The sequence below is a fragment of the Neopsephotus bourkii genome, unplaced genomic scaffold (genome assembly GCF_033783945.1).
Source record: "Neopsephotus bourkii isolate Nb327-2 ecotype Australia unplaced genomic scaffold, CSIRO-AGI_Nbou_v1 NB_1234, whole genome shotgun sequence".
NCBI classification, from domain to species: Eukaryota; Metazoa; Chordata; class Aves; order Psittaciformes; family Psittacidae; genus Neopsephotus; species Neopsephotus bourkii.
This window is the reverse complement of record NW_026901719.1, coordinates 3,103,624-3,130,053: the sequence shown is the minus strand read 5'-3', so window position 1 is coordinate 3,130,053 and position 26,430 is coordinate 3,103,624. Positions and strand designations below refer to the sequence as shown.

At 41.2% G+C, this 26,430-nt stretch overlaps 1 protein-coding gene across 3 annotated transcripts in view; it reads right to left on the bottom strand.

Annotated features, from left to right (window-relative positions):
* Positions 1-26,430, bottom strand: part of NHS (NHS actin remodeling regulator) — a 264,862-nt gene that overhangs the window by 225,259 nt on the left and 13,173 nt on the right. The gene's annotated exons all lie outside the window — the stretch shown is intronic.

Sequence of the window (26,430 nt, the reverse complement as noted above, 5' to 3'; positions counted from 1 at the left end):
CAACACTTGGAAGAGCTTCCAATTTCCTTTTTACCTAATGCCCTAAATCTCCACAGAATCTATTTTCCCCTTGAAGCCTTCCTACACCTGCCAGATTTGGCCTATTGACTTTGCACTATTTCACGGCCAAATTGTTGTCCTGGTTCTGGCAAACTACTTGGAATAGGGCTGTATTTCCTCCAGTATTTGTAATGCGCTACATGCATTTATGCAGTGTTAGATGTAATGAGAATCGAAGAATGACTCCCCGCATTATATGCCATCATATAGCACACGCTCTCTAGATTTCATTACAAAGAGCCCTAATCCTCGCAGCCATGCCTAAATCTGTCTGCTGCTACAGCTATGACACCAGCACAGCGATGAAGCAGCTGTGTGTTGGGAGCCCAAAAGAATGCAGCAAGCTTCTTTTTGTTCAGCATGCATTTTGTCTGCCTCACTCTAATGTTACTTGCAGTAAAGCAAATAATTCATGGTCTCAAATATATATATATATATGTTAATTTTGCTGTTAATGTTATTATTAATGTTTAATTAGTCTTTGCTCTAAAGATGAAAAACAGTGAAGCACATAAGTTAGGCTCCCGCAATTACTGTGATTGCACTCACAAAACCAGCTAATTGCACTTGCAAATTACAACTTAGCTATTCGCACATGTACTTCCGCAGTCTGCAGGCACCACCATGATAACTGTGGAGAAAGCCTGGAAAAAAAACTAGCCTGAATTATAGTAATTCTGTGGACCATTCTTGGGTCTTTATTTCACTTCCTACACCCTACGATTTTATGATTCTATTTCCATAGCACAAGGGTTTTCAGATAATCGCATCCCACAGCACATGTGAGATCTGGCCCTCACTCTCTGCTTGCAACATGCAACCATTCCCTAGTGTTGTGGTGGTCCAAAGGCTATATGTGGTCAGAACAAGTTTGGCGAAATACAAAACAAAGCTCCTGGACATGTCCTCTGTAGAAATTCGTATCTTGGGCTGTCTGTTGCAATATGATCTTTATGGCAAACCTGTTCATGCTTTCAAATCCTACATGGAGTGCTCAGAAACCCCACCATATATCCTTGAGGAAAGTGGTGACACTGAGGTAGCTTTAGCTCTTACCTTTCCAACCATCCTATGCCCTCAGGAGAGAAATGAGCATGTGTACTGTGCACAGGTAGCACATCTAATTGCACAGAGCTCCCTGACATTTCTATCTGGCAGCACTCAAACCCTGTCACACTTTCGCAGCAATGCAGAAAGAACTAGACACATCAGCAGCCTCCCTGAAGCAGTGCCAAAAGCCTGCAGCATCTCTGTGGCACAATTCATTCATATTTGACCACCTATTTGACAGGTCTTTAATATAAGAGTTAACAGTTGTTAATTTTTCCTGATGATTCCCTATGAAATGAACATGAACTGGGTGTCTGAAGGTAACAAGAACACAAGGTTCCTCACAAGGATGGAACACAAGGACCCTCACAAGACTGATCAAAATTCTTTTTTACTCATGAGCAGATTTCAATACATCTATTTTCCAGCACTGATGCTCTCTAACAGCAGCAGGGCCCTTGAATCCTTTTCCCTCCCCCTCACAAAATTAAACATGCACTTGTTTTCCTAATCTTGCTACAGACAGCTTCCACGGTCACACACAGAAATGAGGACAAGATATTAAAATCAATCTGCCCCACATACTCATTTAAACAGAGGGCAGAAAACAATGCCACAGAGCAGAACTGCAGGACTGGAATAAATATCAGTAAAATGCCCCTTCTCTAATTTCTCTGAAGGCCTTTCTGGAGTTTTATTCCCAGCAGCGCTCCTTAGATGCCTTGGTTTGCCTGCAGAAACACTTGATATTTCTGTAGTGCAAATCAAAGTGAATTAAACATTAAAGCACTGTGATAGCACATCAGGTCTGCTATAGGAACGAAACTGGATAACATGGCATTGAAGTTTATGAAGCAGTGGACTGGTCTTCCACCCTCCTCCCTCAGACGTATTTGATTATTTATTAATTCATTCATGCATCCTTCTCAGTGCAACGCAGAGACATTTCTTCCAGTATAACTCTCAACTTATACTGGTCTGACACTTCGAATTTTCCACATACTGCATGACACAGTTACATACACACAAGCTACGGGACACGCTGCATTCTGATGTGTCCATGCAGGCAGTGTTCTCCAATATTCCCTCATTAAAAGGCAGCACATTAACTGAAGTATCCCAAACACCACTCAAAAGAGGAATCCCTCTTCCTTTAATGGAAGACAGAGGGGTGGTGCATAAACATCCACTGCCTGAACACCATTACCACCAATCTTCTTCCATCACAGGGTATAAAAAACATCAAAAAGATGTCTTATTCACAGATGAGACCCTGGAGCACCTTGCACTGACTCCCATTCTCTTACCTGACTCACAAAGGGGCTGGCAAACTCACTGGAGACAGCAAGCTGCTTTCTGCAGTCAGCTTTCTGCTCCAGTCCTTCCCCTCCCTCTTGACCATATGCTGTTTGCTTTCTCTTGGACAGCTCTGCAAGATTAAAAAATGAGAGAAGCCAAGGACTTGTGAACACCAAGGGGAGCAGGCACTTGCACAGGTAGCAAAGGGTTTATAGAAACCAACTCCACGTTCAAACATAAGGAAGAAAAGTTTGGCATGCACACAACCACAACAAAAGCTGGAGCTTAAGGAAAGGAATGAAAGAAGTAATTCAGAAGAGCACACCAGAGAGCCAGCAAAAAGAATTAATTCTTAAGGCCAGCTAGAGGGAGATACTCTAGCCAAAGCCTTGACTTCCATATAGTAGAAATCTGTACTTCAAATTAAGCCCAGAGGAAGTTTATCCACTGGAGCTGAATAATGAAACCATCATTCAAAATGATTTTATGTAACTTTGGTGGTTGGTTTGTTGCTTGGGTTGTTTTTTTTGTTTGTTTGGGTTTTTTTTTCCTGTTTTTTTTTTTTGTTGTTGGGTTTTGGTTTTCTTTTAAGAGAGAAGCTGCAAGACTGCTTCAAGTTCAACTGCATTAAGGTTCATGAGGGCTAGGTCATCTGAGAAGCTCGGATTCCCTCTGGGAGGATTCTGCCTCCCCTCCCACACATTTCGGTTTCCATCTCTCATCACGTCACATCCATGGCTATCAAGCCCTGACCAGAACGGGCTGAACATGGTTCAGATTCCATCTTAATTCTCCTTAGAAATATTTATCAGGTTCTTTAAAAATGCCTTTGATTAATTATTATGCCAAAAAGTTCAAAGCCTCCTTCAGCACTGATAAACCCATTCCTTGCCCTGTTTTCAAACTGTAGACATTAATATCACAGCTAACTTCACTTCAGAAAGATGGTTTTGCATAATCAGAGATTGCTGTAAATATTCATTATGCTCCCCTCACCAATGAAAAGATGCAACATGTATGTTGCTGAGCACCAGCCAAATATGATTTGGCCATGATCCTGAAGAGAGGGCAGAGTACTCATACATAGATCCCCACTGCCACTAGGATCAGGCCTAAAATATACTATTTTAACACATGAGCACACTGGAATGGAGAGGTGGGGAGGGCATATAAACATCCCAGGTCACTGTTTCTTTTTATTTCAACAGATAAACATACAGAACTGCACAGACAGCAAGCCAGAAATCTCATACATAACCTTGCTCAGAAACTGGAAGATAAGATTCCTTTTTAACCTTAATTATTACTTTATAAGAATATATATATATTTTATATACTTTGAGGAGAAAGTATTGCAGAGAGCTAGCATTGAGGAAAGAGAGCATCAAGTGTGTTGAAGTACCTATATTAATGTGAAGACAGGATGACACATCTGAAGTTCATCTATTCTCTTTCAAATATTCTGCACACATTCTCCCTCCATCTTCAATTTCTTTTGAGAGCACAGCCACAGCAAGTATTGCACTATCAATTATTTGTTAAAATCCTTGGCTTCTTCTGCTCTGGTTTCTGACTATAAATATGAATATGTCTAGTCAAGATTAATGGGTACATCATTGATTCAAACAAGTGCTTCTTTGACTGATGAGCATCTTAAATGGCCTTCACTTCCTACTTACTTTGATTTACATTAAGTGCCTGAGCTACTCACTAATGTCACAGCCCCTTTGACGCAGGTATTAGCCAGTATCTAAGAAAATACTGTCCCTCCCCTAGGAGTTTCATAATTGAAATACCTGTGAATAGTAGTGCTACGAAGAGGTGAGCAAGCCTGCCCGTGACTACAGAGCAGGCTACTAGCCAGGCACAGAACATAATCTGTATCTCCCGCCTCTCAGAGATGGTGGCATCTTGCCACATTGCTTCAAGCTCTGCAACAGCATTCACCCATACTTCTAGTGATTCAGTTTCACCTAGGGAAGCTGGCTCTTCGCCACTTCATAATGAGAAGCTGGAGATCTATTAAATACTTTTTCACTATTTCTTTCTCCCTCCCCCTCACTGGTTCACGTTATCCCTCAAGAAAGGTTCTGCAACTAGCAAAACAAAACAAAACAAAAAAACACCACTATACAGAAAAAGTGTACCCATAGAGGTTTGAGAAGACCTTGTTTAAGTCTGTACCTTACCAATCCAGGTATTTAACTATTTAACTTGAGTTCTTTAAGTGTTCTGTCTCTAAATTAAGGTTCTTATTGACAGAAAATGTTTGGCATTTTTCCCCTTAAATAAATTCTGAGGAAAGCCTGTATACTCCTCTGACAAACTGCTGATTTAGAGAGTAACAAGAAGATAATAATAACCCAACACCGTTGTCTCTGAAGAAAAACAACAAAAAAGGAAGTAGCTCTACTCCCCAAGACACCAATGTGTGTAGTGTGGCTAGTCTCCTCTTTTCACCCCTGTAATCATTGCCCTTCTCAGCAGAGCCAAGGACATGAATTTTTACTAAGTACATTTCAAAAGGCCCCTGGATGTCCTGCCCTCCTGAAGGGCAGCGGCTCCCTGCACACAGGAAATTTCTGCCGAAGCTCAGTTCCAGCTATAAGTTCATGTGTCATTTATATGACTGCACAAGGACTTAGCTCTTTTTTAGCCCTAAGGGAGCACCTTATTGCTTTCTTCTTCCCTTCCACTGAAAGCATCCTAACCTGCCATATTAGACTCATATAATACCTGGCTACTTTCATTTGCAGCAGTAATACTTTGATGTATGTTATAGCACATGCAGTTGAACAGAACTAGACAGAACTATACCTTTTCTATAATATCACAGACCTCCATAGAATAAAACACTTCATATGTAAACAGTGGAAAGCACCAAGAGCAATTCAGGCCCACCTTTATCTCGAACAGGATCTGTTTTCCAGTGTAGCTGTGGCATAAGTTTGAGGGTAAGATTTCTTACCCTGTTTAATTTCAGGAATTAGACAGCCATAAGGAATTTTATATACTGGGAAAATCTAGCTGAATATTGGGCCAAATGAAAGCATCTGCTTAATAACAACAAAGGCCACATTTTGCTGTTAGTAGTTCAGATACTCAGCGCAGAGGGACAGAAACATCAGAAGCCACATTTAAATTGCCCTCCAGAGAATACTCCCCAAACTTGTTATTTAGCAACAGCATAACTGTGACAGATACACAAAGCATGCTCCATATTACAGTATTACATGGAAATTATTTGCAGGAGCAATGGTGGAACTGCTTGTTCCATTGACACAGTCTTTGTCACCATGGGTTCCAAACGCTGCAACTTGCATTTAAAAAAAACAAAACCATAACAAGCACTAGATATACAGGGACCACTATGGCAGGGTTTTATGACTACACTGAGAATCAGGAAATACTTTGGTAGTGCCAAACCTGGGAGAGAATGGAGGGAGAGTTTTAAATTGTATGCAGACACTTTTCAGGGATGCAGACCTTTTCAAAGCACATTTCTAGCCTTCCATTATCAAAAACCTCTTAAAATATTCTGACATTATTAGATCAAGCATTTCCCTACAAAGCCCAGTGAATGAGGTATGGCATTTCAGCTGCCTGAAAGACATGACTATGGAGTGAAGCCTAGGGGAGGAGAAGAGACTTTAAGCTTCACTGACATATACTCCATATAAAAGGCATGCTAGGCAGACTTTTTGGGTCAGTGATAATCAGCAGGAACATTAAAGCCTAGCTGTACTGTAACTGTGGAAAAAAAAGTCTCTTTTATCCTCTAATAGCAAAAGGAGCCACAATGGCTGTGGTGAGCAGCCAAGTGAGGGGCCACTTACTCTCCAGCCCTGTCCTACTGAAGCCAACAGTGCTAGAGCAACTATGCCAGTGAATGAAGTCAGCCTGACAGAGCCCAAAGACACCAGCATGCTCCTAAGCTATGTAGACACACTCTGGTTTTGCACCACCTGGTTAGGAGACATCTTAAGCAGAGATGGATCTAATGACAAACGTTCTGTCTCACCAAAAGCATGACAGTGAACATAAAAAGGTACTGATAATGGGTATTGAACAAATATGCCATCAGTCCACTGACTCGCTCACTAAGGAAAGCTGTTGCATTCATAAGGTGCTTGGTGTTGCTAAAACCAGCTGGCAAGAGGCTCACGTCCCCTGCTCAGGTTTGTATTCTCTTCTCTTTGCTCTGTTTGAAATACTTCAGCTGTTAAAAGCAAGACTGTCTTGTGGACTGTCAAGCCATTCAAATCCCAGATTTCGTTTCCCGTTAAAACAGCACAATGATAAGAAGCAGGATCTTATTTTACCTCAACAGAGATTTTCCCTCAAATTAATCATTCATGCTATGAGCAATTAAAGAAACTGAAATCAATATATAGCACATGGATAGATACTGCACTTCAGTACATGTAAATAGGTTCCAGTGCTATATGTTCTATTGTTTGAACAGGATTTCAATTACCTTATAATTAATAAGCAATCTTACTTGGATGACATAGGTCCCTTTCCCAAATTTAAAACATGCAACTTTAAAATGATCTTCATTCTTTCAAAGTAGATCCTAAATAACTAGACAGAGCCTCTTCAGAGACTGTTCTTTGGTGTAGCTGGCTTAAAGAAGGTTTATATCTCTCTGAAATTCTCATTAAGAAACAAAATCAGAACTTCTCCTTTCAGCAACACACACGTCTTTGAAAAGAGTGCGGATACGCCTTCCTCCTGCATAGCCCCCTCTGATGCCTGTCTGCCTTATCACTCCGTGCTAACAAAGTCGAGGCGACTTTGATTTTGAAGATTATTGACAGCAACAGTCTCGGGAAGAGAACCAGGAGTAAACTCCATGAAGTTTCCTCCCTTGTGAAAAATCCATTTAACTGTCTATCACATGGTGAGGATTTGCATCCACTGAGTACCCAAACAATCTGGCACTAAACCCCGAAATACCTTGCAAGACCACCTCATATGCAGAGTCAATGTAAGTCTCCCCAAAAGCCATGTGACAGGATGATGATACAGGTGTGGATATTCGCCTGCTTGTCTCACAGTCTTTGTGATGGGCAGAGCTACTTTAAGGAGCGAAGCAAGGAAACAGTCACCTGGCACTTAGTGTGTGGAGAAACATCCAGGCAGACACACACAGCTAAGGAACGCAGTAAATAATTCAATATGAAAAACAGAGGCCTGGGATTTAGCATGTACCTGGAACTCCCACAACTCAAACTCTAATAGCACAGGCCCAAAATACAGAAAAGGATAATTGAAAATAACAGGAATGAAATCCAACGATTTCCCATAATGAAAACATCTCCTGACTTTTAAGGAACAATAAAATGACCTATACGCGGTGCAGTTAATTAACACCTTTCCTTTCCTCTGTTCTTGGAGCCAGAAAGCCTGTAGACTATCACAGAAACATTACAGATCTCATCTTCTGTGTACTGTGAGCATTGCTATGGAAGACTGAGTTCACCATTCCATTATGGAAGTGCTCTGTGTTTTGGGAACCTATCAGCTGGCATTTGTCACCTGTCAGGACCAAGGTGTCAAGCATACCACACTGCTTCTTGGGCAAGTAAAGAGAATCTTGCTGGCATAGAAGCAAACGAACAGCTTTCCAAGGAGCATTTTTACAGGACACCAGCTCAATATTTAAAAAAATAAATAAATAAAAATAAGACAAGGATTATGTATGATGAACAGCTGGAGAATGTTAAACATATTTTACTTTAGGTTTGGCAGGGTTTAGTAAATCATGATTTAATCACACTCCCAGGCCATCACTGTTAAGCGAACTCTGGAAATGCTCAGTAAGACATAAAGAAAGGATAAACAGAAGAAGGAAAAGACATTTTACCAGGAAGGACACAGTCATTTATTATTTAGCTTTGGAGGGAAACAAATGTGAAGAAGTGTCAGAAAAGAGATATAAGAAAAGATATTGAACACCATGTCAACTTCCTCCCTTAATCATGGGCATGCTTCAACTGCAAACTTGGCTTGGATCTCTCAGTGGGTGTTGCCACCCCACGCGCACGCAGACATACACACACAGCACTGTAAGCTACAGAATGCTTTAATGTGAACTGCCCATTCCTGTCTGCAACAAGACTTCCATGTCAGGAAACACTGCCAGCTTTTTCAATCAACTCCAGTGCATAAGCCCAGATAAATTAAAATTAGTTCCATGCAAGTTTTGATGAATACTGTCATATGTTTTACTGAAGATTAAGGGACAAGTCACTGAAAGCTGTGAAACTGACTCAGTGACATAAGGTTTAGCTGTCTAAGCACTGCATTTACCTTATTCAAGCAATTTTAATAGTTGTTATAACTAAGCCAATGCTCTGATTTATTCTTTATTAACACCACTTGCTCATTTTTTGTGGTTTGATTATGTCCTAGAAGACAGATTTATAGGTTCTGGGCCAAATTCAGAAGCAAGGCTTGTAAAACTCATCTAGATTATACCTGAGTAAATTATATTCTGCAAGATCTTCTTAACTACAAAAGAAATGGGAAACCAAAATGTTAAACTAGAGGTCAAAGTGACTGTGACACACTGCACAAGCCCCACCATCTTCTGCCCTCCTATTAAATTGCTTGAGCAAACCAAAGAATACAAGATCCATATAAGGTCCAACCAACAGTCTGCTCAGCACCCTGTCTCCAGTCCTTTAGCCAGGTTTCTAGAATAGAGGACATCATATTACATGGCATAAGACAGCATAGAAGCTTGCTCCATTCACTCCACACGCATCTGATGTGGTGCACCTCCCAAAAAACGAACAACGGCACCAGCAGTTAACCAAGGCAGTGCACAAGAACATGCCATGACTTTTCTGCAGAGCACCCCATTTCCAATAATGTCCCCCTCTGGGATTTCCTGGAGCAGAGTAGATGCTCCTGTATTTATCAGCGCTCAGTAGATCAACCTTCCATTAATGGATCCAATTGCTTTAGATTCCATGTATCTTTTTAGTATCCCAAAAGTTGAGGTGAGGAGCCCTCTAGTTGCTTAGGACCCACCTCACATAATTTTGAACTTAAAATTTGCTGATGTGTTTATGTCCCCAGTATCTCTCTACTGTACCCAATTCTTCTGGTTTCTTTGGTGACAAACTGTACTGAATGAGGGTTTCAGTCAGCTGCTTAATAGTGTAAATTTTACATGGCTCTAAGTTTACATTTCTTCCTTAAATATCCTTTTTAACATTAGCTTACAAGATAGAGCATAAAAGTCACAAATTAATTTTCATAATCCTTTTTTTTTCCACATACCTACCTCTGACTTTTCTCCCTGTGATCTAAACATTTTAAAACTTTGTTGTTTTCTATTTTTCATGCCGCAGGTTTTATAAGAACTTCACAAAAAATTTGGAGTTTTCAGTAATAAAATTTCCAATCTATTTGTTCAGTTGTTTTCCCCCACTTACTATGTATCTTTCCATTCTTTGCGAAATCTTTACTTCCAAGCTGTGCTGATTTATCTGACGGAAGAGAACCTTACTTAGTCTTTCCATTCTTTCCTCTACCCTGAAACAAACTCTTCTCCTTTGCTTATTCACGTGCATGTTCTAATTAAGAATAAAGCGATACAAAAGTTTACGATACTGAGAAGTTTGCCAAGCATTCTATTTTAAAGGATAGTGTGACATGAAGTGAAAACCATCAGTTCATACCAACACAGTGAAAGCTCCTAGCAAGAAGCTAAATTGTCTTCAATTAGTTTTAGAAAACGTTCATGCACAGCTGCTTGATTGCTGCAAACTGTTTGCCCGGAAAGATAGTTCTAAAAATCCAAAGTAGTGAAGGCTTGAGGGCTTTCTTACCTACATGAGAATGACATTTTTTCATGCTTACTCTTATCAAACATCTATACTTCAAAACTCCTAAAGCAAGATGCCACAGCTGGCAGAAGACAAGGAAGCCACTCGAAGAGGTCCACGCAAGCAGTTCATTATTAATGGTGACTGCAGATGGGCCATGCTTTGAAATTTGGATACTTGAGACTTAAATATAAGGAGCTCACAAGTCAGTTGTGACTGACTTGCACATTAGCAGTGTAATAAAAATGGCACATTTGCAGAATATTATCTAGCTTGCTCCATGGAAATGCAAGTTTCTAAAAATGAACAATCAAATGAACAATTTTAACACACTAAATTTTTCCTGTCTTGGGATTACTTTTCCTGAATCAGATTCCTGAACTGGCTGGGATTCTGGAAGGAAGGTATTAAAGACTGTGGTGAAAGTTAATCCTTTTCACTAAAGCATGTTTTAAAGGCTGCTGCCAGCCACTAAGATATAGGACAACACATACCATCTTTTCAAAAGAGAAAACTGGGGAAAAACATAATAAAGAAAGGGAAAGACAGAAATAGCAGCCTCTCTGTTAATCACATTTTGGACAGTGGTGGCAACCAGATTGAAACGCAGTCTTCATTCAGATTCAAATTGGTTTTTCACTTCAAAACCTATACTTCCGAAATCAGTGTGCTTACATATTGTCAGTGCCTAAATATGATGCTTCCTGCCATTGTGAGCACTAAGCAAATGGCTTCAGTCGAGACAGCATGTACTGAAGCCTTTCCTCCTTTGGCTTGTAGTGGCTGCAGGAGCCCCAGGACAGGCAAAATTACTTCAAAGGGCAGCTATATTCCCACTCCATACAAAGCTGGGTACCAGAAGCCCACACCACCCAATCAATGGTAACAATGACCCTTGTGGGACCACTCCTTAAATCCTTCAATGTCAGCAACAGTCAAAACAGTGTCCCTGGTAAAATCAATGGCAAAACCCCCGTGGAAGCCAGGGAGGCCAGACATCATGGGGGATGGCTGGTGGGAGCCAAGACAACAGTGCCATGACTTCAGCCACCACAGAAACAGTGAGAGATACCATGCACACACAGAGAAAAAAAACAAACAAAAAAAACCAACCAAAACACCACACCAAAAAATAACAACAAAAAAAAAACCCAACAACACAACAACAACCAACAACAAAACAACCCACCAAAAAGAAAAAAAAAAAAAAACACAAAAAGGGGATTTTGCTGTGAGGTCTTAAAAGAACAGAAAAGTCCTTAAGAGAGTGATAAATATAATTTGCAGCTTTTATCTGAGCATCAGCTCAAAGTATTTCCTCCTTTTCTAATTAAAATAGGGATTTGAGTGCCAGAACAATGATCTCTAGTCAAAGACTCTCACAAACGGAGGGATCACACCAACTCATTTCCTACATGAACAATGAAATCAAACCAAGGTTTAGGAGACCAGCATTTGTTGCTATTATTTGAGCTGGCACCACACACGCTCTGCAGTACTTTGATGTGGCTGCCTTAGGCAGCTCATAACAGGAGTAATAATACTGTAAAATATAAACAATCCCAGTTAGCAGTTTGGGAAAGAAGGGAAAAAAAAAAAAACCCAACAAAAACTCAAAACAGCCCCCGCTTCTGCAGCAAGAACCAGCTACACCACCTTCTCCACTTGAGTGAACTGGTAAAATCAACCCCAAAATCTTAGTGCCACATCTGTGCTCCTGAATGTGATGGAGGAGAAGACCAGTACCAGCAAGAGATCCTCTGGGCCAGGCACTGTGGACCTGGGGCAGCCCCAGCCATGGGGCACATGTCCCTTGGGATGGGGACAGGTTGAGGCCAGGCTAGGATGTGGGTTCATGGGGAGCTCAGTGAGCTCTATGGCTGGGCAGGGCAGGGCTGTGGGGAGCTAGAGACTAGCCTGTGTAGCATTACTGGGGCAGGGGCTGACATGAGGTCCGGAACCATAGACAGGGTGGGTGAGCCCCAGGGGACTGGGCAAGGACAGGCATGGCTGGGGATGCCCTCATGCCCCAGATACTGGGGCTGTGCATATCAAACCAAAGACAACCACAATCACACCCCAGTTACCCCCAATGTCCCCCTAACTGGCAGTTAAAGGTCCCTCCTAATGACATGGGTGCTATTAAAACTTTAAATTGCCAATGAAAACAATAATCTTGAAACAAATTTAAGTGCTGAGGAAACAATGTACACGTTCCCATTAACCCCTGACACATAAATTATTTTTAAACTAATTTACTGCTTTTCAAGCGTATGTTGCAATGAAAGTGAAAAAAGTGGGCACTGGAAAGAGCAGCAGAGCATACTTAACAGCAGACAAACCTACACATCCTATGCAGTATGACCAGCCGGCATCCATCCTTTTAAAAATGCAAAGCAGAACAGACATGCTGACCACTTAGGAGTACCACTATTTTCCTGATTCTGCACCGGTTTCCTTTTTCCTCCTCTTATCTTCCTCACATTTCTTTCTTCCATTCCCATCCTGATCCAGTGCTTTTTGAAATCTAAGGCTTCCTGCTACTGCTTTTAATGGCCTTCAGTTGGACTCAACAGCACTGAAGACCCTACCATTAGAAGCAAACCCCATCAAGTAAGGAATTTCCAACATGACGTGTGACATGCATAGAAAGGAATAGCTAGCAATGCTTGGAGGCAAAGCCTGCCATAGTTAAGTTGAACCAGGAGGTGGAACAGAATGAGTAAAATCACAGAAATCACCATTTAGCAAGGGAAGACATAGCCTAGTTTTGAGATGGGATGGTAAAACTGTTTTAATAACTGCAGTTCTGCCAGAGACAAAGAAAAAAAGTCACAAAAGTAGAATAAAGTTAATGTCAATGCTAAGAAGCAGTTCCAATGCTTTGTAACTAAATCCAAAGCAGTTATTGTTCTTCTACTATCAGTTGCTATGCTAAAAGCCTTTTGTGTTCTAAAGCCTGAAGCCAAGCTCACAAGTTTTAAGATTCATTAGATCAAAAGAAACGGTTTACAGAAAAAACAGACAGACTTAAGGACATACCCAAACATACCTATTTACAGACCTAATCCTTAAGGCATTGACTGTCTGTACACGGACAATGGTATTGATGGTGCTGCTCCAACTCCCTTATTGAAACACATTCAGATAGAGACCTAAACACTGAGAGTTGTGTTTTCTAGAGGTAAGTTTATAACTACCAAAACCAGACAGTATTTCTCACTTCCTTTATAACATTATTTCCAGACAGATGATATGCATGATACAAAATACTGGTTGTAAAATTTTCAATCTCCGAATCATAAAATGAAAAGTGGTTTTAAGTAACTCTATTCAGTAGCTTAAGAGTTTACAAGCTTTAAAGAAGAGTGTTTGGAGAGGGGAAAGAAGGGGGTGGGGGGAAAGATGACTCCTTAGCATTTTTCCAGATTCTTTTAATTCAGAAATTACAATGTCTAAGCACTGTCATGCACATAGGTCAATTCTGAAAGAAAAGTATTTCAACTAATATTAACTGTTATTCTTTTATAATTTTTCACTTTTGCTTCAACAATAGATGGTACTATCACTGCCAGGTATCACTGCCACTTCCAGATTAAACAGCAAACTCTACCAAGATGTCTATAAAAAAGAGGAAAAAGAAAAACAACAATGGAAGTACACAGTGAATGCAGCAGCAAAAAAAACCTCTGAATAGGATGGAAACTGCCTCTTCACTGCACTGACAGAAAACAGCAATATGCCTATCAGGAAGTCCTCTAGACAGACAACCCACCATTTATTTATGTTCTGGATCTATTTTAAAGTGCTGAGATCAATTCCAAGTAAATTCACCTTAAAAGGGAGACCATATGCTAATCTCTGCCCATTATTGCCAAGTCCAAGTATTCAAAGATCAGTACTTAAATGCCCTTGGCTCCTAAAACACTGTCTGCATACATACCAATTAGACAGAAGAACCAGGACTGTGAGTGTTGTTTTTTAAATGGTAGTTCAGTGTTTTCAATTTATCTTCAGGGCTGTGAACCGCTGGAGTTCAAAATACTAATGTTTATAGACAAGCTAGTAACTTACTTCTTTTTAAACAGGGAGAGATGATCCTCAGATGAGCATATGACTCCAGTTTTTGGCAGCCTAAGATAGTCAATAAAATCACAGAAGCTGGCAACTGTGTCCACACTGTCAGCAAGCCATGAGCCAAGGCCAACAGTCCATCTATCATTTTACAAGGTCCCCGTCCCTCAGTGCTTTTCCAAACAGCTACCAACAGCATCTCTTCAACAGAGCAGCCTATACTAGCACAAAACTGAAAAGATTAATAAAATAGCTGCTAATTGCATTCAGGGACAACAACATTGTAACAAATAAGATGAGGACAAAATGCTTTGGCTTCATGTGCATGACACACTGCATTTCTCCCATGTGCAGCTTTCACTTAATGAAGCCTTACAGAGTACCCTTGGCTTCCAATCTTGCTCATTTTCTTTTTCGCGAGGCCACAACCTATTCCTAGGCTACCCACTTTTTCCCCACGTCATGCAGTGACAGAGGGTCAATAAACAATTGAACTGTCATTTCAGTGCAGACGAGGCAAGTAGGGATTATATGCTTCTTTTTTACTGCAAAACAATATCTCAATGCTTCAGTGTTTTGAGCACAAAACAGTTTCTCTGTTTCCAAAGAAAACAAACATATGAAAAAAACCAAGAGGGAGGTCACGCTATAGGCACAGAGATCTTTGGGACTGTGCCACAGCTTGTGGAGTAGCCATTCTGGTTCGCTGTGCCTGCCCAACAATAGCAGAATTCTCGAGCATCCTCTTTCCCAGCAAGTGGAAAAGCCATGGGTGATGTCATGGAAAAGGAGATGCATCCAAGAGCCTACATCACTTGTTGGGAGAGCTGTTCCAGCCCTTGGCATAGGTCTGTCATTTAGAAGACCTGCCTCTCATTAGAAGTCTCCTCTTAGGTGGCTTAACCTTAGCTACAACACCGCAAACCCCTTCCACCAGACCCAACCGCTTCCAGTACCTATGACTGGTCACAGGGTGCCACTGAAATATAGAATCATAGAATAGCTAGGGTTGGAAACGACCTTAAGATCATCCAGTTCCAACCCCCCTGCCAGGGGCAGGGACACCTCATACTCAACCATGTCACCCGAGACTCCATCCAACCTGGCTTTGAACACCACCAGGGATGGAGCATTCACAACTTCCCTGGGCAACCCATTCCAGTGCCTCACCACCCTCACAGTAAGGAACTTCTTCCTTATATCCAATCTAAACTTTCTGTATTTAAGTTTTAACCCATTACCCCTTTTGTATATAAAACCATAACCATGGTAGTCTTTAAGAAATGTCATCCAAAGGGGCCGGCTTCCAGAAAAGTAGGCAAACCACACCAAATATGTACTGCACTAAAAGACTGCTGCACTTTCCAAACACCATAGAAGCTCAGCTCAAGTCCCCATGCTTGTTATCATATTCCAAAACTGCCCTTCAACCTTCCTCGGCTATGAAAATCTGGAGGCATTATTCTCACTCCTCTACCACTGCCACATGCAGCCTAACAAGCTCCGAAGCAAAGTTACCCATTGAGGGCAAGTTGGCAAACACCTCCTTCTGAAAGGTCCTCACATGTATCTCATGTCATCAAAATCAGAAATCCACAAAGGCTGGTGACTGACTGCCAGTTGATGGCTATTCTGCCATGGGACATGTGACCTCGTAAAGGAATTCTGGCCATTCAGGCTCTAGGCAAGCAATCCCAAGCTGCATGGTTGCAACACTAACATCACTAATGTCACTTTTCCTCAATGCAAAGTCAGGACAAAGAGTCTCCCTGCAGCATCTCTCAAAATGTTCCAAAAAGGCAGGTCACACTTAAGGAAATCCTCAGCAGGACTAGAACCCCACTTTATCCAGTTCTGCATCAACACAGGGACAAGAACACAACTGTGAAAAAGTTTATCCTCGCAGTGTATTTATTTTATGATAGCTTAAGTGGGGTAAAAGAAGGGTAATTCTGCAGCACAGGTATATACTAAGCCAAGTCTACAAGCACTAAAGCATTTTTTTTCTCAAAATCATTCATTCCACAAAATTTTGTTTTTCCACACACTTACAGTGAAGGTTATTTGCTTGAGCTCAGTTGTTTTGTTTTGGTTTTAATATGAAAAATGCAAAATTGTAAAACTGAAGCCATTTATATAAAATAAAGTATCCTGCACTGTTTTAGTTTTCTCACTGATACTGAAATGTGGGTTCCTCACAGCACGTTTGTGAAACATTGCCCTTTACATTGAGACTTTGGCAAAGATGATAAAATGCAAACCCAGGCTCTATAAAACCATATTCACAGTATAAATTTACATTTATATCACTTAATGTAATTAATATAGAGGACAGCAACAGTAGGGTCTGTTATGTGCTCTTTTCTTCCACTGCTGAAATTGTAGCAAGAGCCCAGGATTTTGAATGCCTGAGTGTAAAGATGTAAATATTAGCTCCTTTGATACAGTTGGGAGGAGGCTTGTGCATACTGAGTACAAAAAGAAGTAAAATGAAGCAAACATCACAGTTTTGAAAGAAAATAGAGGTAACACTGTTCCCAAGCTCAGTACCACTGGTTAGCAGGATACACTCTCATTTACTGTTGCTGTATAGCCTAGACATACAAAAGCAAGTTCCAAAATTAGTGTCCTTTGTTATAAGGAAACAGTATACATTCATGTCAGAAGGGAGGGGAGAAGAGGAGGGGTGGGGAAAAGATACTTTTTCAATATAAAAGAAGCTACTGTGTCTCAGTGGCTTTCTGCAGACGGGTTCTATAGGTGGCCATTTAAACAACAAAGGAAGTTCAAGGGTTCAAAACAGATTTCTGCTGCTTAATACCCAGAAATCTGCATTTTTAAACTCAATCTCCCTGCTGAGCAATTATGTATGAATTTAAGACTAGTCATTTTCTTACAAGAGACTATGTTGTCCAAGTGGGAAACAAAATTCAGGTCACTCAATCATGAAAAGTAAATTTCCTCCCACCAGCCATTGTACTCCAAAGAGACAAAGAGGGTAAAGGCAGATTTTATTCCCTCCTCAGACTAGTCCAATTTCTATTCATTCCCTTTGGATTTTTTAATACCCCTGCCCTTTCCCTTCAGACCTGGGGACTAACATGGGAACGTAATTAAACTTTAAGCAGCACCATGTAAAGACCAACACTGTGTTAAGACTTTTCTGAAAGAAAAGATCAGACAAGGCTGCCTCTGTAAAATATACAACTCCTGTTTCAAACAAGGCACCTGTCTTTTCTGAGACTTCTGTGTCTGCTCTAATCTCCTTCTCTTATTTGCCTTTGAACACTTAAAAGTTGTTTCTTTCCTCTGAGACATTTTATATATCCACTGAGTGTGTTCATACTGGTCTGTACGTATTGCAGGTCATGCCATTTCAGAGCAAAAAGCCAAGGGAAGAAGAGACTAATTCAAATTGCTGTGCTTTGCCCCATTCCTCACCTTAGGACCTCTCAAGCTGTCAGCAGAAATTCCTCCAATTTCACTGTGGCTTTGCACAGGCAAAAGAATCCACAGCAGCAAAGGCAGACCCACAGTGCATCCTCACCCAACCGCCACACTGTGACAAATGTACACACATAAGAACAGGAATATCTTACAGCTCTCCAGAGAAGAAAAAGAACCTGGTGTTGGCCAGAATTCGGTACTAGTGAATATCTCTGACATGAAATTTCTATGGCTAAAACCAGCTGATTTCTCATACACTTTCACAAACAGAGAAGCCAGTAATTAGGGTTAAGGCTTTTGCCAGAAAGACGGGGCAAAGAAAGTACATCAAGCCTAAACCATACTACTATGTGTGGCTTTCATTTGCTCACAAACATTATCTTCTGTATGATCATGAACACAAAATGGTGTTCGGAAGAGTCAACGCAGGAAGAAATTACCTCCTTGACTACTTCGGAGTCAGTTACTCTCAAAACTGCTAGCAATAATTGCTTCTATAGGAAAGATATGACCCATGCCCATCAGCTTTATTTACGTGCTGCAGTTCCACTCTGTGAACAGTTCTGTTGCACAAAATTCAGGGTTACAGCACAAATTCAGGGTGTGCTGTCATTGTTTCACACAGGTTGGCTCTTCCAGGTGTCCTAAGCAGTGTTTTACGTGCTTTATACTCATTCATTTTTTAGCTTCTGTATTTAAAATAAGTACAATCAGGCTTTTCTACTTCTTAGACATTTAAAAAAAAACCAACTGTTTTCAGTGACCAAATATCAACAGCAACTATATCTTGTTAATCAAAGCCTATTTGCAAAAGAAACTGATGCTGTACACTGGAAACTACAAAGCTCACTCTGTTTAGGTCCAACACAAGTTCCAGCACAAAGCAGTTCCAACACAAGCCTAGGGTTTGCTCTTTTTTTTCCATATACAATATACTGTATTAGACCAAAAAGGAAAAACAAACTAGAAAATGTGCTTCCCTGCTCTGACTCTCTAACACAGGCCAGAATTTCAACCCTGACCCAGTGTAGTACTGAAGAGCTGTGGATTAATCCGTGGTTAGTGATTCAAGCAAGAAAATCAGTCGCTGGATCACAGTAGTACCCTTTATCTGCAAATAAGAAAAAGCCTGGGTTCTGCCCTTTCTTTCCATATGCAATAAAACACACTGGCTGCAAAGAACCGTGAAAGAGAAATTGAAATGTGTGAAGAAGATATTATAATTTAAACATATGGATAGATAGATACTTAACATGCATGTACATAAATATGGATGTTAGAAATTACAGCTAAGTTGGCCATACTCAAAATGTGTTAAAGACCACAGTCTGACAAGCTGCATGCTTCCACAGCTTCCCAGCTCTTTGCCTTGCTGGGGTCACAAGGCTGTATTTTGTAAGAGTGCAGAAAGTAAAGGGAAAGAAAATTTTGAGAACAACCCCTATTTTTTTTTTGCCTCATTTGCCACTTTTCTGTCTGAAAGAGGCACCAGTGCGTGGTCTACTGGTGACCATGTAGACCATGTGGTTTCTTGGTGACCAAGAAACTTTTTCTTCACCAAGTTCCTTCCTAATTTATGGAGAAATTATTCTTTTGCATGCACACAACAGGTATCACAGACTATGTTCAGAGGGGAGAGATATCTCAGCTAGCCACAGAAGAGCTATTAAACATCTGTGCACGACTTCTAAAGTGGTCTCCTGAAAGAAGAGCAAACTCCAATACTACAAGCCCAACTGCTGCTTTTTCAGCAAATGTCACTCCAAAGTTAGCTGGGAGTCCACATAACAGCTTCTTGAAACCTTCATCCTCTAAGCACTTAGCAAGCCTCATTTTTCTTTGAATGAATTTCAAGGTCTCATCCCCATCAAAACACAATGGGCAACTTTTCCATCAGCCCATTTTTGTAAGAAAATGAAAGTTACTTACCAACTACATATCCATCTTTTCTTGTGTGATATGTCTTACTCTTGTGAACTCAGTGGTCCCCCCAAAAGTGGGGGGGTTGTTGTGGTTTAACCCCATAGGTTAAATGCAGGCATGGCATCCTAAAAAGTTAAGCTCTGCCAGAACTATACTAGCTTGCGGACTGTAGCACAAACATGCATCTCCAGACACAGAATCAACAATGAATCAACAATGCACTAACTGTGATGGAACCACCACTGCCAAAGCCACAGGAAGGCTGTCCTAGTGGCAGCTAGGAAATGCTAACAGGTGAGAAACTGGACACAGCCAAGGCCCAAGACACACTCAAAGCTCTTTCACATGAGGCATGTGACTGAACTACTAGATGGAAAAATAAAAAGCAAGTCCAGCATAAGGAGCTCAGATGATAAATCCCTCCAGATGGGACTCGGGCACCACTGTTCTTTCTGTCCAATCTCCTATTACAAAGGACTGAAGCCACAAAACTGCTTTCAGATCCCATGCATCTATAGTGAACTAGCTCCTCTTTGAATTCAGTTTCAGCAAGTATTAAAAGGAAGAGATTTCTCTTTCAGCTCTTGTTAGTATTTTCATTCCATTTTGGAATTTGTCTATCATTTTTATCTTTTGATTTAGAAATGTTAATAAGGATTGATGTCTCCCTGAGGAAAAACAGGTGAGGAGATAGCACGAGTTGGATTATATCATCCCAATAAATCTTCCTTTCAAAACAAACACAGCTTTCTCTTCTTGCAAAACACTGCTCTTTAAAGACTGTACTTCATTTTTTTAATAAAGAAAAAAGTCTTTCAACTGTCTTAATGATCAGCAAATGAATATGGCAGCTAACCAAGATGCACAGGCCTGTAGCTTTAGTCACTTATCAGATTAATACATATAAATGAAGGATTCTATAGTCTTCACTTACAATGGCTGAAGCCATCAGGATTCGACGGCACAGTGAAGAAAGGCTGCAGCACTGAGCCCGGAGAAAAGGGGAGGGCAGAGAAACAGAGGAGAAAGGAGCTCCCAGAACACATACACATAAGGACACTGCTATCTGCAGCCTCCTTTGAGTGATGAATGATACAGAGAAATAAGAGTTTCAGAAACAGCTTGTAAAAATAATTAGTGGCATGAAAAGATCTACAGATGGAAAGGGACTGAAGAGGTTTGATGTGTTTAATATGGATATAAGGGCACATGAAAGAGATACACAAAGTAATGAATAGCACAGATAAAGAACTCTGGGATTCTTTAAACATTCAGCTTTGTAATGCAAGAACAATTGAGTATTCAAAGAAATGAAACCAATTCCAGTGAGTTCCCAGGCAATGCACAGGTAACCTGCAGAACTGATGGTCACATTTCATCACTGAGGCCAAGAATTTAAGAAGAACTAAAAAAAAAAATAAAAAAAATCAACACATACATGCTGCTCAACTAACAGTAGTGTGTGCAATGACGACATACAGAGTGAAAAATCAACATGTAAGAAACTGGTGCTTCAAGGGACCTGTTAAAGCCAAGTCTTCTTTCTCTAGGATAAAGCTTCATGTGTAGGCAGTTGTTACTACTTTTTACTACAGTACTTCCTACACTTTGCTTGAATCATCCAGTACCAGCCATGACTTTTCTGATCAAAACTGTTTTCCTGAGTATTTGCGGATTGCCATGGGCTCGTGGGAGAAAGAATATTCTTTATCCCCCCTGAGCCCTCTCCCTTGCTAAGTCAGAATGCAGAATCCCAGACCTGAGATGCTCCCATAACTGTTACAGGAGGAACACCAACGTTTCAATGTAGTTGTTTCCATGACCCTGAAACACCTCCACAGAGGCACTTCATTCCCTCTCCAGGAGCAGCAAGGCTGAATGCAGCATTCCAAACTGGCTGCCACCCTCAGGCATTTTCACAGCTACAGCAGAGAGTGTGTACATACCCTCCTCCTCAGGTTTTCTTAACAGCTGACAAAACGGGGAAGCTAATGTAGGTCTCCATCCACAGACCATAGCTGTGGAGTCCTCCTCAAGCTGTGGAAGCCATTTAGTAGGAGTCTGGATCTCCACAAGGCCAGTGATCTGGGCTCATTTCCACAGCTGAAGAGAAAACCAGGTTCTCTACAGAGAAATGGGCTAAGGAGTCAATCCTGCACCACATCAGCACCAGGAGTGCAGAGGGCAGAAGGGGCACCCTTGGCGCAACTCACGCCATTAGCAATGGGATTGCTTTTGCCTCCAGAGGACAAAGAAACATAACTGGAAACAACATAGCTTGCCGCGACTACTCCACATGCCAGCTACTTTCAGTGAGCTCCCTCAGAGAGAGAAAGACAAAGAAAACCAACCCAAAAGTGATTCATGAGGGCGTGAAGCTTTGTCGGCCTGAATAATGAACTAACGGTTGGCCTTGCTGACAGCCCTGCGTCCTTTCACAATCTCATCAGTCCGCACTTTGTTCCCAGGCCCTGCTCAGCCATCAGCTGAGGGAGTTCATCTGTCTCAGCAGCATGCAGTAATGATAGCGAGGGTTAAATACCACTTACATGGAGGTACAAAAGGCTGGTATAATTTTATATGAGGCCAGACAGCTGGTTGGTATAATTCCACTTTTCACAGAGTGTTTTCTTTCCAGTGTGTCCCCTTAGAAAAAACTTTTCCCCATGAGTTAGTTCTTTCACTACAGAAGGTTAGCACAGCTCCAATTATCAGCGAGACAATCCAAACCTGAGTTTGCTGTCAAACTCAGACCCAGGCTAAGGCTTCAAGAGTAAAACTCTTACAAAATTCCTTACCATGAAATCATATAGAAGGACAAGGCACAGAGTTTAGTTTGTGTATATCTCGGGGGCGGGGGGGCAAAATCCTCACCTCTCTGTTTCTCAGAGTTTCCAGATAAGAACATCTGTTTTTAAATCATCTCAGGGCTTCTCTGGAGTTCCTACAATGTACAATGACACAATCAGCTGCTTTTTATTAACTTATTTGTTTGTGCAACAGTATTGGTGAATGCTCATCCATTCATCGCTGCACATCCAGCAACTGGTGCAGATCCAGTAGCAGAAGTGTTCAGTGTTTGCCAATTCTGGTACATCAGCACTAACTAGTAGCTGAATCATGCTTGCCTTGCCTGAGCAGGAGCTCACTGAAGACAAACACACACAGAGTTGCTTATTGAATCCTTTCCTCCACATTTTAACAGCTAAAAAGTGACCTGAAAACTTAAGTCAACAGCAAGGCATTCAAAGTGCAGCTGAATCCTCCTTTCCCTTACTCCCTCGTCTCCAAAATTCTCCCAAATCATGAAAAAATGCCCTTTTCCAGGTATACCCCTGCAATATGAGTACAGGATGGAGCTGAACTGTGAGGACTCCTGTAAACAGATGTTTATGCTAACATGCACAGCTTTGTGAAGCTTTGAAATCACTATCATAGAAGCTCTTGGGACTTCTCAGTATGAGCTAACTGTCTCTGGTTGCCAAAAAGCTCACAGGAGTGGGCACAACAAAGTAAAATCCTAATGTGGTAACATGCTGTGTGCCCCTCACTGTTCACTCAGCTCGCTACTTGAAGCCTTTTGTACCTTACGCTCCTGTTGAGGAGGGAGAGAGGAAGGGATACTGAGCGTCACTATCCAGTCCACAGAACAACAGGGCAAGAGCAACACTGAGACCCACAGGTGCAGGTGTGCCACAGTAGCTCTCAAAACTGACCATTTCATCATTTCAACAATGTGCATGTTACCACTAAAGGAGAAAGACCCTTTACGGTGCCCTACTAAAGGCAAGTGCAGTCTCTCTTCTCTGCAAGTTTTCCTAATGTCTCCAAGCTGTGGAACTGGTGCCTTTCCTTTTAGAGGACAAGTGAAAAAACATGGGTTTTGAATCTTTTAATCACAGCACCTCAAGCTCTTAAATGCTTCGAAGACTGGATTATAAAGGGTACACAGAAGAACTAGAAAATCCCATAGAGTCCAATCTGATTTCTGCAACTACATATTCTGTAACTACCCCTTTGACAGTGCTATCCTATCTGATCTGGTTTTGGCTCTTTGCAATGAGTGTATGTGAACAAGCTACTTGGCTGCTGTGAAGACATTGAGCATGATAGAGAAAAGGGGTGTTTCAGTGAAAGGCAGGTCTCAATTTGTCCTACAGTGCCCGACGATCTCACAAGCACAGATTAAAAGCAGTTTTGAAATGCCTGGACCAAAGTACTATTGCTATCCCTGCTGGAAACAAAAGCACCTTGTAATCATGCCATAAACTGAGGAGTTTTACAACAAGCCCTCTGCTCTACCAATCTCCTACTGTAAATCCAAGAATGGGGTTCTCCACCTCCACTAAAATGAACAAAGCCATAGAACTCAGTTTAAAAGGTAAGGGGATCTAGTTACACCTCACAAGCCACCTGCAAACCTTGAGTAAACTACTATTTAATTGAATCATTCTTCTGTAATTTTCTTTAAAGAAAGATACTGACTCATTATGGTTTCTTTGATCCTTCCCAACACAAGCAGCTATATGAAGAAAGCAATTTTCCTTCTCTGGGTCCTCCTCTGTTTGTTTCCCGTACTGTCAGCCTGCTCCAGCAAGCAGCCCCCACTTGTGCCTTAAAACTGTTTATCCTGCCTGCAACCTTTCTTAAAGACACAGGAGTTCTGATTAAATACCATTGGTGCTGCTCATGAGGTAGATCTACTGTCATGAATGGGTAAGCCAAAATTATTTCTAATGTCTACTCAGACACAGGAAAGAATTACCATGTCAAGAGGCTGCTTATGACACAGACACCAGCCTCTACTAGCATTTGGGAAAGGGTCGATTCCTAATACATCCTGCTCTGGCCACATTCCCTCAGGAATTCCAATCAAACTTAATGTTTCCCCAAACCCTTTTATGCTAGAGCATCTCTTTCTTGACATACTTTACATTTATATGATCACTTAAATAATATTCTGCAGGTGAATTATATCTACACTATCCCTACCATGTTCATGAAATTCAGAGGAAAAGGAAATATTAGTTTAATAATTCACTAAGGTGGTAGTAACAAAAGCAAAGCTACAGCTTTCCGTGACATTAGATTTATTATATTAAGCTTTTAATACTGCAAGAGATTAACAGTGACAGATTCTGTTGTAGACTAGCAAAAGCTATTTCAATTCTTGCAACTTTCACATTAATCACATTTAAACATGCTGCTAACAGATGGGCATCATGGCGCGCTAGGTCTCTCGCAAGCCAGTACTAACATAAAGCATGTCTAGGAGATCTTGTGGCTTCTACAGTTCAGAAAGATTGTATATGCAGGTGCTTTATTATTGTTTTTGTTGTATGTTATCTATGACTATTAGAAAAGCTCAAGTTAAATAGATGCCAGTCTTCAGCATACATGAGTGGGAAGGGAAAAGGACGGGCAGAAAGAATCAAAACAAGATCACCCACGCAAAGTTCCTCTAAGCCCACATTTCACATGCATGATCATGATTTTTCCACTACACAGGAAAAGCCTTAGATTCTGTACTGCAAGTTTCCCTCTGACACTACTACCCACACAAACCTTTTCCCAAAGCCCAAGCTATGGAAGGTCAACTCTTAGACACTAGCCTGGCTGGAGAGAGAATAATCTGTCCTTCCATTTCACTGGAGCAAATGTGGAGCTCAAGTGGCCCTTTCTGATTGGCTTTGGGAGAGCGCTTGAAAGGAACCACAGCACTAACGCTTGGCAGACAAATAGAACATATCAGACACTTATTAAACTTCCCAGCACCATTTTTAATTAAACAAAATCCCAAGGGACAACCTGTACATGACTGTAATTAACCAGGACACATTGTCTGTAATGTAAGTAAGCTCAATCTCCTCTATGAGCCAGGCCTCAAAAGGAAGATTGGCAACTGCAAATGTAGCTCAACCTAAGGTTAGTCCTCACAGGGCAAGAGCCGCAGTTCTCTATAAGAAATGCTGCTTGCTGAAGGAAGACTGGAGAATCTCACCTGGGAATACTGCCTTCATCAGGAGGAACCACACAGAAGTGGAGAAGAAGTGGAGGTAGGAGACACAATTCACTCACCATAAACGGCACATGAAAGCAGAAGGAAAAAGGCTGCAGGATGGCAGACAGCCCTCCAGCATGGTTTCCTGGTCAGTGTGAAACCAGGCTCCTCAGACTCCAAACTCATGGGAGCCACAGAGCCACATTCCAGTGTCTACATTCCAGTATCCACAATGTGCTAGGCCAGGACTGTGCTGGCATGGGGCTTGCAGAGAGCAGGGGTTCACATGGCACTCCCAACTGACCACCATAACTCCAAAAACACAGCAGAAAAAAGGTTATACAGATTAGACAGAAAAAAATCAGGTAGGCTTCCACAAGCCCTACAAGGTTACAAAACATTCCTGTAATGCTGCCATGTTACAGCGAACCCAGGACAAGGGCTGTCAGAACACAAAGTAGTAGAGAGAGCTCTGTATGATGAAGAAGAAAATATTATTGTTATGCAATTTAACATCCTCCTACCCAAGCAATATGACCTGAAAGAAAAACAAGAACTACTTTGGCACAGCAAATGTATCTTGGACAAAGAAATATTGAAATATTGGCCAAAGTTTGACTCAATCAGCTCCAGCCTTCGATACTAGAACACTTAATTGTGCTATCCATCACCTAGCTCTAGAGCTCTGTCCATCTGGCTCATGCCACTAGAATCAAGGAACTACAGAAGAGCAGA